The sequence below is a fragment of the Grus americana genome, unplaced genomic scaffold (genome assembly GCF_028858705.1).
Source record: "Grus americana isolate bGruAme1 unplaced genomic scaffold, bGruAme1.mat scaffold_375, whole genome shotgun sequence".
Lineage (NCBI taxonomy): Eukaryota > Metazoa > Chordata > Aves > Gruiformes > Gruidae > Grus > Grus americana.
The window spans coordinates 33,933-48,800 of NW_026561647.1; the positions used below are offsets into that span (position 1 = coordinate 33,933).

Below are 14,868 nucleotides of genomic sequence, written 5' to 3' on the forward strand. Positions count from 1 at the left end.
TCAGCCTGCTGTGCCGAGGCCTGACCGCCACCTGTAAACCTCAAAGGACAGGATGTGATTTTAGCTATGTCTATAATACAACACCTCAGAAAACTGCTACGTCAGCGCACCGGTCATCGCTCACCTCACTTAAGTTCGCTCCGGTGCGGATATCCCGTTTGCGCATCAATTCGTGCCTAGAAAATACAACCGGAAAAGCGTGAACTAGGCAGAGTCGCCGACACGCCGATCTGCTGACGTCGAACGCTGGCCCGCCTTTGTCCGGCGCTCCTCTCGCCTCTTCTGGGGGCCTGTGACGCATGGCTTGTTGCTTGGCCTCTGACAAACCCAAACAAACTGTGCAAAGTAAGGCGGTGGCCACTGACCGGTAGCTTGACGAGACCAAAAGGTCTGTCATCTTTTCTGCATAAGCCTTCTAACTAGAGCTAAAACAAACAGAAAAGAGATACACCAAACCCCAAATATACCAACTAAGGCACATGTGAGATTGAACCCACTCAACTACTGCACAAACTGCTGCTCCCAGAAGGCCAGAGTACAGCTTCTGACCCCCACCAATGCAATGAAACTGTGACAGCTGTCTACAGATACTTGCCCAGAGATGGACTGTAGCGTCTTCACCAAAAGAATCCGGTCATGCCAATGTTTTACCGCCACGCCACAAAGCTACGCTACCCCTGTCTTTAACATTGCTACACCCCTGGGGGGAGCGGCTCCAACCCCGACATGGCGCACAGACTCCGCAAACGCGACCGTGAGACACGAGAAGGACGCGAGCAAGAACGGCTACTGTGGCGAAGGTAAGACTGGCGAGGAAGCCCTACGGCACCACGACGTTGCGGATGCTTTATAGCGGCCCCGGGAAAGAGGCGACGGCCGTGGCCGGCGAGAGAAAGAGGCTGTCAAAACTGAAATGACAGATGCATCAGAGGCCGGGTTTTAAGATCTAAGGCCTTTAAAAACGTGGGGAATGAAACCTGAGAAAAGAACTCGGGGCAAACGTAACGCTCGGAGGAGCTGCTGGCAGTGCCCGGCTTGGCGCCGCAATAGACGTCCGCTCAGAAACATCTACGACGCGATGCACGCCAAACAGAGCTATGCTTTAAGCTATAACTACAAGAGAGAAACTGGCTTGATGAGCTCAATACCAATGAGCACAGATATTCAAGACTCATGAGATCTAATAAGATACCTGGTGATCACAAAAAGCAGCGGAGGCATCGAGACCCGAGGGAGGTGCGGCGTAGAGCATAAGACAGACAACGCAACCTACACGACACACCCGCACGCGGGCTGAAAGCGCCCTGCCTGGCGCAGTCTAGCACGGTGCCGACGAGTAACCCGCTCCCTTTGCCTATCCGAAGGCGACCGCTCCCGGACAGCCCTCTCCCGTATGCTAACTTTAAAAGCCATCCCCTGCAACTCCCAAACTTGTCTGGACCTACCTTCTTACAGCGCTCTGCTCTCCTCCTCTGCCGCTCTTCGGTGGGCATCTAGCCAGTCCGCATCTGGAAAAATCACACCAAGTTATCAAACAAGTCACCCAGATGCCGAGTGAGAGCCAAACAATTCCGTACAGGCCGTATCGGCACGCTAACCGTACGCTCTTATTGCTATTCCGCCTATCCCCGACTCCACAGCCCTGGGCAGAACAGCTCCACACACACACCACACACAGAGACGGATGCTACACAGAACGCTACAAACAACGCGACTCACAAATGAGAGAACACTCTCAGTGAGAGGAATGACTCCCAGACCAGAGAGGCTGCCGAACAAGGTGACCTACAGGGCGTGATGCCCGGGTGAGGAAGCTCTATGGCAACCCCATAAGAGAATTGACCGTAAATGGCCCGTTATAAGAAGTTACTGTCAAAACCGAGATGATGGGTGCAGCAAGAAGCCCGTCTTCAAGACCTAAGAAGGTAAGGATGCAGGGAGGAAGGCCCAGTCCCTGAAAATGGATAGCTGGAGAGCAGAGCTCTGGACGCAGCCTGGTATAGCGCTGCAAATAGAGGACCCGCCAGAAACTTCCGACACGCAAGAACGATCCACGCCGTAAGCTTGCTATGCGAGAAAAGAAGCACCCGATTGGCGGTATGCTGACAAGTGCCGGTGTTCAAGAGCCTAGGGATGGCAACCGAGAAGCGTTCCGTGCCCCTTGAGCGCAAAGAGGGCGTTGAGACCCGAGGAAGAGCTAAGACACACAGGACAAGACACGCAGACATAACACAGGCTGGAACTGCCCTGCCCGGTCTAGCATCATGCTGACATGTAACCCGCTCCCTTTGCCCAGCCAAGGGGGACTGCTCCCAGACAGCCCTCTCCCCTATGCTAACCATAAAACCCCTCCCCTGCAACCCCCAAACTTGCCCCCTCCTCAGCCCGCTCCCTCCCCGGCCACAGTCCCTCAACTTAGCTCGCAGACGGCCGGGGATCTCAAACCATCCGCAACAAACAATATGCGCATAGCACATCAGCTAACTGGGATCTTCCTGCAGTTGCCCGGTGCCTCTTCTTCATCTACAGGAAAAACAAACAAAAAACCACACCAAAGCAGTACCGTCAGTCAGCATCGCACCAGTCAACACCAACCTTGCCCACAACACCCCCCTCCTCAGAAGCACCGTGTCTCTCCGCTCACCTGCTCGGTCCAGAGCCTGACCCTGCAGCTGTCATCCCTCGTGGCACCTAAGACGCCAAGAGACACAAAATTACTCCTACGTTTGTCAGAAGTCACCGCTCCCACAATCGCCCTCGCCATTCCTCCAGCTCACCTCAAATGGCCATCCGGTTCCAAGGGTGGCCACACAGCGCCTGCAAAACCAGAGGGAAAAGCTCAAACTAGGTGTCGTATAGCACTTTGCTATTAGACACTGACAAGCACCTCACCTTCTCGGAACGCTCGACGGCACACGGCTTCGCCCCTCCGAGGCTCCCTGCGGCACCTGCCAAAAATCAAGCGAGAGGCACATGCTGAGACACTGCCCAAAACTGCGGCTTGCCCGCACTGATTCCTACCTCCCCCTTCTCGACCTCAGCCGCTTGCTCAACTGGCCTCCATCATTTTGGGCTGCTGTCCTTGCGCCCCACCTAGAAAACACAAACAAAGGGTGCCTGTATCTTAACCAGCAATGCAACACCGGAAAAATAACTGCTGTACTTCAGCCCGCTAGTCGCCGCTCACCTGGCCCAAGTCACCTCCCGTGTCTGTATCCTAAGGGGTCAATATCCAGCTTTGCACCTTCAAAATAAAAAGCCACACACAAATATTAATGGAGTCATATCGCCACCAGCCACACCTTCCCTCCGACTCCACTGGCCGACCCACCTCCTTACGGTGCTCTGCTCCCCTCCTGTGCTGCTCTTTGGTGCGCTTCCTCTCTCTCTGCATCTGATAAAAAAACCCCAAAATAATTAAACAAGTCAGCCAGATGCCGAGTGAGAGCCAAACAATTCCAGACTGGCCATACTGACACACTAACCGTACACTTCTATTGCTATTCCGCCTAACCCTGGACTCAACAACCCTGGGCAGAGCAGCTCCACGCCCAAGACACACACACACACAGGGATCAACGCTACACAGAGTGCTACAAACAACACAAATCACAAATGAGAGAAAACTCTCAGCGAGAGGAATGACTCCCGGACCGGAGAGGCTGCCCAACAAGATGACCTACAGGGCGTGACGCCCGGGCGCAGAAGCTCTATGGCAACCCCAGAAAAGAATGGACCGTGATAGCCAGTTGTAAGAAGTTACCGTCAAAACCAGGGCGAGGGATGCGGCAAGAAGCCTCTCTTCAAGACCTAAGGACGTAACGATGCAGAGAAGAAGCCTCGGTCCCTGAGAACGGACAGCTGGAGAGCAGAGCTCCCGCTGCGGCCTAGGACTAGGCTGCAAAAAGAGGACCCGCCGGAAGCTTCCGAGATGCAAGAACGATCCATGCCGTAAGCTTGCAAGGCAAGCAAAAGAAGCGCCCAACTGGCGCTACGCCAATGAGCGGAGGCATTCGAGAGCCTAGGGATGGCAACCGAGAAGCACACCGTGCCTCTTGAGCACAAAGAGGGTGTTGAGACCCGAGGAAGGGCTGAGACACACCGGACAAGACACACAGACATAACACAGGCTGGAACTGCCCTGCCCGGTCTAGCATCATGCCGATGAGCAACCCGCTCCCTTTGCCTGCCCAAATGGAACTGCTCCCAGACAGCCCTCTCCTCTACTCTAACCTTAAATGCTTCCAAGAACAAGAGAACATAACTGCCGTGACCGGTACTAGAGCAAGCCTCATCGTTTGCTTACGGAAAAAGGTAAAACTAGAAAATAGAAAAAGCTTTGTGTCAGGACCACGATAAAAGACAGACCCCCGGCTGGAGACCGTTATGAGCACGGGCGATACACATCCTCTTCACCATGAAATTCCAGGGAATACAGTCACTCGAGCCTGCGCTGGAAATAAATGCCTAGTCTGTGTCTCTAAGTAACTGTGACATCCAGATGGACGGTGAAGGGATGGATGCAAAAATTAAGTCAGGGAATAAAGAAAGCAGAAGGTACAGGGAAGCAGAGACTTCAGAGTTCAGGAAGGTATATTTTAACCTACCCCATGCTTCACAAGATGAGACTCTTCTGACATTCAGCTCCGTTTATGGCCATGCCGAGGGCCGGATAACTTATGCCGCACGTCTCGGGATCGTCGTGCCTCCAGTCGGCTGCGATGAGACTGAGCTAGAATAGACCTCGGTGCCACCCGAATCCAACTGTAAAACTTATCTGAGAATGGGTGATGAGCCCTCCTCTTTCACAACTGTCCCTCGGTCCCAAAACTTTAGAAACTCCTTCTCTTCTCCTGAACTCTGAGAAGGAACCCCGCTCCTTCCTGACAGCTCTCTCCTTGTATTTGCACCCCCCCAAACCCCCCATGTCGGCCACTCCTCAAAGCCTTACCCTGCGTTCTGCAGACGACTCTTACCTTCTATCTTCCCGCGAGCTATAAGCCTGCAAAACAAAACAAAGTCCCGATGCTTATAATCTACGAGAAGCCTGCAGCGAGCCGCAAAGGTTCTAGGAACAACGTGGTACTCCGTGGGCGATCGGGAAAAGCGGCGAGCTGTCCCGTAGCCTGAAAGATGCTATACCTTACATCCCTGCTGCTTTCTTCAGAAATGCTAAAACTCTGTGAATGAAGACGTACAAGATGCTGAACCTAACCCCTGCTAGATAATCTCATCGTCGGTCCTATTAAGAGAAATAATACTGGCAACTTACATAGCTTACAGGAAAACTGGAGAAAAAAACCAAGGTTCCCTCTTCTGTAAAATCAGGAATTCCAGTAAAATGCAATAGACCTATGTGGTGGTTTGAGCCTGGCTGGAGGCCAGGTGCCCACCAGAGCCGCTCTCTCACTCCCCTCATTCACTAAACAGGGGAGAAAAGGCATAACGAAACGATTGTGGGTCAAGATAAGGACAGGGAGAGATCACTCACTAATTATCGTCACGAGCAAAACAGACCAAACTTAGAGAGGGAATTCATCTAATTTATTACTAGGCAAAACAGAGGAGAGGAATGAGAAAATAAAATCAACTCTTAAAACACTTCCCCCCACCCCTCCCATCTTCCCAGGCTCAACTTCACTCCCGGCTTCAACCTTCCCCCCTCAGCAGCACAGGGGGACGGGGAATGGGGGTTACGGTCAGTTCATCTCACGGTGTTTCTGCCGCTTCTTCATCCTCAGGGGGAGGACTCCTCTCATCGTTCCCCTGCTCCAGCATGGAGTCCCTCTCATGGGGTGCAGACCTTCAGGAGCAAACTGCTCCAGCGTGGGGTCCCCCACGGGGTCACAAGTCCTGCCAGCAAACCTGCCCTGGCGTGGGCTCCCCTCTTCACGGGTCCACCGGTCCGGCCTGGAACTTGCTCCAGCGTGGGCTTCCCACGGGCCGCAGCCTCCTTCAGGTGCCTCCACCTGCTCCAGCGTGGGGTCCTCCACGGGCTGCAGGTGGAATCGCTACACCCCCTCATCCTTCCTCCATGGGCTGCAGGGGGACAGCCTGCTTCACCATGGCCTTCACCACGGGCTGCAGGGGGATCTCTGCTCCGGCGCCTGGAGCTCCTCCTCCCCCTCCATCTGCACTGACCTTGGTGTCTGCAGAGTTTCTTACATCTTCTCACTCCTCTCTCCGGCTGCAAAAGCTCTCTCCCTCCAAGTGTTTTTCTTCTTCTTAAATATGTTATCACAGAGGCGCTGATTGGCTTGGCCTTGGCCAGCGGCGGGCCTGTCTTAGAGCCGGCTGGCATTGGCTCTATCAGACACAGGGGGAGCTTCTAGCAGCTTCTCACAGAAGCCACCCCTGTAGCCCCCCCGCTACCAAAACCTTGCCACGCAAACCCAACACAACCTAGAAAAAAAAAAAAAAGCAATACATGTTATTAAATGATCTTACAAACCTCGGAATGCTCAATATAGAAATACTGACCTGAAAACTAATAAATGAAAAACCCCACCAAATCTGCATAAAGCATACTTTCTATTAAATACACTGCTTAACCTTGACTGGTCCCGAGGCTCTTATCTCAGATGTATCTACCCAAAAAGCCAAACTGATACTAAAGCTGCCCTTGACTGAAGGACCAGCATAGCTCTGATACCACAGAAGCCTGGAAGCAGATTGAGCTCCCTGGCAGAGGCCTGCGGTTCATATACCCCAGGCCCCACCCACTATCCTTCCCACCAGCCCCTGGGAAAGGGGAGGGGCTGACCACCACAAGGCTTAAAAGCAGCCGGAAGAGCAGCAGTGGATTTTCTTACCTGTCTTGAGTTTATGGTGTACTAAGTGCTGAATAGAGAAAGCGGCTCTTGCTGGAAACAGCGATACCCACTCTTTTACTGCGACTCCATTTATCGTATCGATGATGTGACCGGGTATGTAATTTGTTTTGATTTTTCTGGGCCGTATACAGAAAGAGATAAATGGTACGCTAAATCTTGTAGCGAAGTAGTTAATTAAATGCAATGACAATCTTGTTGAAAATTATGTCTGTTAGTTTACTATAAAAACCCCAAAATGCTCTGGGTTTACACTTCATTTTGAGCGAGACCGCATGTACCGCCTGACTTCTACCGGAACTACGTTCTGGATAAGACCGAATGACAAAGCCGGAATAGACCCTGTGAGAAGCCCTTCTCAAAAATATCTCTGGCTGAACAGTAAATTACTTACTGTAAATTGTCAGCTAACCTCGACAGTCTCTCCGACTGACTCCCTTAATGGAGCTAGATGAGTCCCAAAGGAGAGAAGGCGCCAGAAAACCATAGAAAATTAAAAATATGCATCAGAAACGCTACAAAACACCCTTACAAGCAGGCAAGTAGCTAGAACAAAATATTGGCGATAATTAAAGTGCTGCCGTAGTATGGACGCTGTTTTTGGCATGAATCCGAAACGTAGCTCCATAACGGCTACCGTGAAGGACACTAACCCTATCCCGTCCAAAACCAGCACGCGCAGAAATGAAGTTTTAAAAGTTGCGGTACAGGAAATGCAGGAGAACAAATAAAAATGGGACAAAAAACTAGATATAGAGACTTAAACAGAAAATTTGGAGAGTGACAGAGTATGGGAAAGACAAGAAAACAATAAAAAAAACAGATGTCAACGTAAAAGTTGTCACAGAAAGAAAACGTAATAAGGGGTGGCATTAAGCCAGGCAAGAAAAAAATTTAAAATGAGGATATGGTAAAAAATAGATGCTGACAAGGAAATACTATTTAAGAGGTGACGGGGTACGTGACGGACGTCAATAAATTTAAAAATATGGATAGGGAGCTTGATAAAAGTAGATGTGGAATGAAAATGGAAAAAGCGATGGTGTTCAGAACAGATGGGAAAAAATTTAAAAATAAAGACAGCAAATGGGTTTAAGTAGACATAGAAAGAAAATTTTAAAAGCAAAGGCATTAAGGAAAGACACGACAAAATAAAAATAAGGGTAGGGTGATAGAGACACACAGAGGAAGCAAATGATAAAAGCAGGGGCATTAAGGAAAGAAAAGGAAAAGTTACAAAACAAGAATAGGGAGAAAAATACGGAGAGACGTAGGAAGAAAATTTCAAAAGCTCCCCCTCCCCACACCGTTCCTGCTCCGTGCCTCTGACCCGGACCCCGCTGCCCCCTCACTCCTCCTTGGAGGCGCCGCCGCCCTCCTCGGGGCTTTCCCCGGGACCCACCGGTCCGTCCTGCTGCCCCGCTCACCTTCTCCCTCCGTGCAGCCACAGCCCGGCGACGCCTCCGCTCCTCCCTCGGCTCACAGCAGCCCCTGCACACTGGCTGCTGGCAGCCTGTTCCGGGGAGGGGCCGTGGCCATCAGCCTCACTGCCCGCACCTGGGGCTCCTCCAGCCCCAACCCACAGCTGGAGCCCCGCATGAACAGGGGGCCATCGCCTGACCCCACCACACCTCCTCCCCTGCCCTCCATCACGGCCCCTCGCCCCCCCGCAAAGGAAGCGCCAACGCAGCCGGCACGGCAAAAGAGACCGCAAGCGTTTATTCAGTCACACACAGAGCCGGTCCCGGGAGAGACTCCGCACCGGGGCTCGGGGCCCGGCCCTGAGGCACCTCGGCTGTCCTACCCAGAGCCACGCTCGCCAGTCCGGCGTGGAACAGACACATGGTCAGTCCGTCAGGCTGCTGGAGAGCTGGGCTGCTATGTGCAGGCTGCCGCCAAAACCGAGGAGCCAGCTGCAGGACGCTAGAAGAGAGGAGAAAAGTGGCAGCCAGCTGGATGGGGGGGGCGGCAGCGGCGGCGAGCGAGAAAGCACGAGGCAAGGAAAGGGACGGCGAGTGAAGGATGGGGACAGGCAGCCTGACAGAGAGGGAGGAAGAAGCGGCAAGAAGAGAGGCAGCGGGACGGCGACTGACAAACAAGGACGGGGAGCGGGACAGAGAGGCAGAAACGACCCTGGGCGGGCAGCGCCACAGCAAGGGAGGAAAAGAGAATAAGGGCAGGGAGCCGGACCGAGAGGTACGGTGAGGGACAGTGGCACGGGGAGCAGGACAGAGCAACAGAGAATAAAAAAAGGAAGCGGGAGCGTGAGAGAACCGGGCTGGGGAGCAGGGAGAAGGAGAGATAAAAGGAGAGAGCAACAGAGGGAAAGAGGACCGGGGAGCGGGACGCTGGGGCAGAGTGAGAAAAAGAGGGGCAGGGAGCAGGACAGAGGGGTAGAGGCAGAAGGAGGACAGAGGGACAGAGAGACAAAAGAGGGAGACGAGGACTGGGCAGAGGGGAGAGAAAGACGGGGCAAGGAGCAGAGACACAAAGGTGCCAGGAAAAGGACGGTCAGATGGAGCGAGAAACAGGGTCGAGGAGCAGGACAAAAGGACAAAGAAAAAGGGGAGGAAGAAGGAAGGAAGGAAGGATAAAGGTGGGACAGGGACCGGGACATACGCAGTGAAACAAAGTAGAACAGAGAAGAGAGGACAGGGATTGAGGAACCGAGAGAGAGATGCAGGCTGGTACACAGAGATGGCGAAGGTAAGCAAAACCAGCGACAGGCAGGAGGACCTGGTTCTGACAACCCATCGGTCCCAATGTCGCTTCCATGGCCTCAAAAAATGTGACGTGCCACAAGACAAGAGAATGGGAGAGTGAAAGCAAAGGCACGGGAAACTTAACGCTCTTAGTAATTTCACTGAGCATCCCAGCTTACAGTTAGTCAATGTCTTCTGGTGTCACAGGATGAGGTACAACTGATTTCGTCTCCATATCTCTGGACAGAGCTTTTCTCATATCTGGGGGGGGAAGAAAAAAAAAAAGATATTCTAAGATGACAGTCCTTGCACAAAGCCACGTTCAGCGAATTCTCTATTACAATAAGGTCGTTTCTAACCCAGAAAATTTCACAGAATCATAGAGTATCTCAAGTTGGAAGGGACCCATATGGATCGCCGAGACCAAGCCCCCGCTCCACGCGGGACTACCTAAAACTAAACCGTGCGACTAAGAGCATTGTTCAGACGCTCCTTGAACTCCTGACAGGCTCGGTGGCTGTGACCGCTTCCCTGGGGAGCCTGTTCCGTGACTGACCGACCGCCCTCTCAGTGAAAAGCCTTTTCCCAACGTCCGGTCTGAACTTGCCCTGATGCAGCTTCGTCCCGTTTCCTCGGGTCCTAGTGCCGGTCACCGGAGAGAGCGGAGGTCAGCGCCTCCCCCTCCGCCGTCCCCCTCGAGGAAGGTGTAGACTGCGATGAGGTCACCCCTCGGCCTTCCCTTCTCCAAGCTGAACAAACTAAGTGACCTCAGCTGCTCCCCCTAAGTCTTGCCTTGGAGACATCTCGCCATCTCGGTCGCCCTCCTCCACACACGCTCCAAGAGCGTTGTTCGGCGGCACCGCTCTCGACTGGAACCTAACGCTGCACGTAACTCAACTGAGTGGAAAGGAAATGACGGGCTAAAGGGCCAAATACACGATTTAAGGCAGCCGCAACGATGGCAGATGTCTGTCCGTAGCCCTTCTATTTATTTCACAGCGCTCCTGCGTATCAAACGAACGGTACCAGAGCAGAAAAGGTATACGGCGTGGCCACGTTACCCCTCGGGGAGGACGGCGAAAGGAGAGAAGATCTAGAAAGAGGAAGCAGCTGGTACTTCGCTTTTGGTAACAGAATTAACATCACCATGTTCCTTCCCTTTGAAATTGAAAACGCCACCCAATTCTCTGCCACTGTTGACCACCGACACTTGTAAATTTCTAGTGAAACACCTGAGGAAAACAAAGTTTCAGGTCCCTGGCTAGGGGAAGAAACCAGGCAAGCGCCGCCATTCCTTCCCCCTGACAACACTAGCAAAAAAAACCAGCCGCTGGGGGCGAGCGTTCCTCTGAAAGAAAAATCAGGTGAGAAACCGCATTTTTATTTTCAGCTTACCTACAGGATAAATGTCTTTGTAGTTGTTTCTGCCACAGATGCTACAAAACGCATAAACTGCACAAAGATTAAGTTTTGTAACCGATCTAAGGTTCAGTACGAAAAGCTACCTAAAGGAGTACGCAAAGTCCCACTCATCAACAATTATCTGACCCTGTTTCATATTAAAAAAAAAAAAAGTAATGCTAATCACACAGACAAGCCCAGGAACCCTCAACATGAGAATCTTTCCGTTCAGCCGGAGGCAGAACGAGTACTTACCACGGGCATCCTCATCTGGCTCTCCGCTGCTAGCAGAGCGGCACGCCAACGCTGTCCGGTACACGCCGTAGTACGCCTATCTGCTTCGACGTATTTACCGCCACCTGATTTGATACTCTCACAAAGAGATCGATGAAAAAGCCACCCTTTCTTTGAAAAAATAAAAACCAAAACCACACAGTTAAGGAACGGTAGGCGAACGTATTTCTAAATCATAACCCACGGCTTGCAGGCAGACCAAGAGCAGCTCTGACGATGCGGTACGCTCATCAAACATCTTTCACGCCGGAATAACAGATGTACTCCTTTACCACGGGACGCAGCCGGCACAGGGACAAATTTCATGCTGGTTTTGTCACACGACCGTCCTTCTGCACCAGCCAGTGGGTTCAGAATTAAGGACGGGACAGGCTAAACACTCACACGAGCCTCCTATCTGTAAGAAACTATTAAAAATAGAAAAAAAATTTCCACATTTTAGATCGCGTTGCCTTAGGGACTGCCTCCTTCAAAGCCTGCCTACTGGGGTGGGGGGGGTGGGGTGCGTGTGCGTGCACGCATATGCGTGAGGCGTGGAAATCGGTCACAGAATTCAGTTGCCTAATGAGAGACGGCCCTTCTCCTCGCAAGGCAAACGTTTCAAAACATCATACTCTTTTCCGATTTTACCGGCTGGTACTGGGGTTGCCCTACCAGCATGAGTTGGAGACCCGTCCCTCTGGGTCCGTGCGATGCCAAATTAAATATTCTGCAAGTAACCGAGCAGGAGATGGAAAGTAAGCTAAGATACTCTCTGCCGTACAACGTTTGTTCGCGATCCTCCCTGAGGGAATCGCACAAAGCCCGCGCTTGCTGAACCGGTACATCGGAGGCCCTACGGGAAATGGCGCTGACGTTTCGCCAAGCTCTTCTCCTGTCAAGAAGAGGACCTTTTATGCGGCATCCCTATTGGCATTCGGCCTGCTTTCGGCTCATTCTGGCAGGTCAGCTTTCAGAGAAAGCCTGAGATTTCAAACCGCCAAGCAACATTCACGATTCTTGCTCTCTGACTACGGGGAATTTCAGCGAATCGGAACGCTACTTGGAGCCACGTTCCGGGTCTGTTTCGCCGCAAACCAAATATCTAAGCCATGGACCGGGCGCCCGTAGAAAAATTACTTTAAAAGATTAAAGACAAGCACAGTACTCACTTTTCTGAAATTTCTTCCGGTAGCACCATCAATTTAGCGGCCGAACCCAGCCATCGAAATTCCAGTGCAACGGAGCGAGCAGGAACGTGTCCGTGCCGCTCTTCCCTGGCCACGGAGCCTTCCACTCTACCCGTTACTGCGAACGTACGGAGCATCGGCGCAGCAGCACCTGTGGAATAACGCACCGCCCACAGCTATACAGAAGAAGAATCCGAGACGACGGTAGAAGACCCCAGACCAAAAGTCACCGCGGGACTAAGGGACGCGCGGACAGCGCGCGAGGGGCGGGTGTCCGGGACCCAAGCGTGGAACGGCCCCGGGATTTCTTTGTTCGGGGTCCCTCTCTTTGGAGGCGCCCCGCCCAGGCTGATCCCGCTGCTGCGCCTTTCAGTTACATTAATTATTTTACAAAATCCGACACCCGGAGACTGCTGCCGGAAGCCTCGGGTCGAGCCCGAAGGAGGAGGAGGAGGAGGAGGAAGCGCGCCCGAGAAGAAGCGTGCGTGCGACACTGTGAACGGAGTGCGAACGCTGGGGCGGCAGCTGCTCCTCCTCAAACAGAGACAGAGAGAGAAAGAAGAGGGGGAAAGCCACAGGGTACAGAGGGCGGAAGTGGAAAAGAGGAGCTGGGAGCCGGACAGAGAGAGGTGGAGAAAGAGGCCGTCGGAAGGGAAGGGACGGGCTGCGGGGCAGAGGGGGAGTTGCCAGCGCCAGGTTCGCAAGTTCCACCCGATAATCTTAAAGGTCTCTGCCAACCTCGACGATTCGGTCGCTTTAAAAAACAATCGGGATCTCAAGGCAGACCGAGAGAGAGAGAGAGAGACGGAGAATATAAAAATGGTCGCGGCTAAGAGGGCAGAGAGAGAGGAATCGTGAGACAGGGAGAGGCAAGCCGGGCAGGGGAAAATGTCCCGACAGGCTTCTGCAGTGACAGGGAGGAATTGAAAATTCGAGAGAGGGAGCTGGACAGAGAGAGAGACGGGGAAAGGTAAGACGGTGGCGAGCTACCGGGCAGAGAAGCAGAGTTTAAAGCCGGGGACCAGGAGAGGGACAGAGAGGGAAGGAGAAAGGAACGAAGGGACGGGCTGCGGGGCAGACAGGGAGGAAGGAAGGAAGAAAGAAAGAGGGACAGGGAGCCAGACAAACCGCGACGGGGAAAGAAAAAGGTACCGACGGGCCAGGAGGCAGAGAGGGGAGACTTTAGAAAAACAGGGACGGGGAACGAGACGGAGAAAAGGAACCGTAGCGACGGGTGCTGGGACAGAGAGGCGGGCCTTCAAAACGAGGGGCAAGGAAGAGGCTCAAGAGGGACGGAGAAAGAGAGAGAGAGACTCACGACGACTCGCTACGGAGCCGAGAAGGAAGACCTTGAACAACAGGAACGAGGAGCCGCACAGAGAAAGCCAGAGATGGCAGAAATACCGACGGGCTACAGGACCGAGGGGGAGGAATGCAGAAACAGTGGCTGGGGGCCGGACAGAGAGACGGGGGAGAGAGAGAAGGAAACAATAGCCACGGGTAACAGGGCAGAGAGAGCGAGGACCTAAAAAAGGTGGGGACAGGCAGCCCGTCAGAGCGAGATGGAAAAAGAACATAGCAGGGAGCAGAAAGCAAACCAAAAAACCCCACAGCGGGGTGGGAAAGCGAGGGGGGCAGAGGAGGGCCCGCGACACAGAGGAGAGGTGATGGGGCCCCGCGGGCCCAGGACTCACCGCAGCTCTGGCTCTCGGCGCTGCTGGGAGAGCTTGCCAGCGCAGACGCTTCTTTCTCCTGCTCTCCGCCTTTCCTTTGCTGTCACTCCGGTCGCTCGGCTGTCCTCCGCCTAAGAGAATACACGGGCGTCTTACAGCTCCGAGGAGACGAGTCTGCCTAGATGAGTAGCCTGCCTCCCTCCCTCGGTACGCGGCCACACCGTACTTTGGGTTACGCGTGGCGACCCTGCGGTGCCCGTCGGCAGCCTGACCTGCCGCGGAGCGCAACGAGGGATCTTTCCTCACCCAGCGAGGCAGGCGCTCTCTTGCCTGCAGCGGGAGGCAGCTGCCGGCTGGAGAGCCTTCCATCTCTTCTTCTTCTTCACCTTTCTCTGGCCATTCCAGCTTCCCTTAGGGCAGCTCCTGTCCACGGCCGGTAAGCGCTCCGCCGCCTGTCCCTTTTCGCCCCCACGCCACGAGGCGAGCCAGGCCAGGCACAGGCGAGGCGGGTGCAGTCGACGGCATCCCCAAGGGAGGGATGGGCAACCACGTCCTCAGCGCAGCCTGGGAGAGGGAAAGAAAAAGCAGTGGCTGTTACTACCAGAGGTCGGCCCTGGCCGGAGACCCTCCTCCTTCTGCAGGGGCTTCCGGAGACGCCGCTCTTTCCCCGCGCTGCTGCTGCTGCCGCCAGCACCCCCGTTCAGGAAGAAAGCGGCACAGGCGAGGGCCAGCTTGCCGCCTTCACGCCAGGGCTCGGGGGCGGCCTGGGGCTGCCGGACAGGCTTCTGGAGAGTCCGAC

General features: G+C 53.7%; 1 long non-coding RNA gene across 2 annotated transcripts; it reads right to left on the minus strand.

Moving 5' to 3' along the window:
• Positions 1-8,576: 8,576 nt before the first annotated feature.
• Positions 8,577-14,602, minus strand: LOC129200662 (uncharacterized). 2 transcript variants are annotated; one of them, XR_008575056.1, is made up of 5 exons: positions 14,376-14,602; positions 14,091-14,200; positions 12,379-12,547; positions 9,712-9,793; positions 8,577-8,753 (listed from the first exon to the last, which is right to left on the minus strand). It is a non-coding gene; the product is annotated as an uncharacterized LOC129200662 (long non-coding RNA). The 2 variants fall into 2 exon arrangements; XR_008575055.1 differs by lacking the exons at positions 8,577-8,753; positions 9,712-9,793 and having other exon boundaries at positions 12,026-12,547.
• Positions 14,603-14,868: the final 266 nt, after the last annotated feature.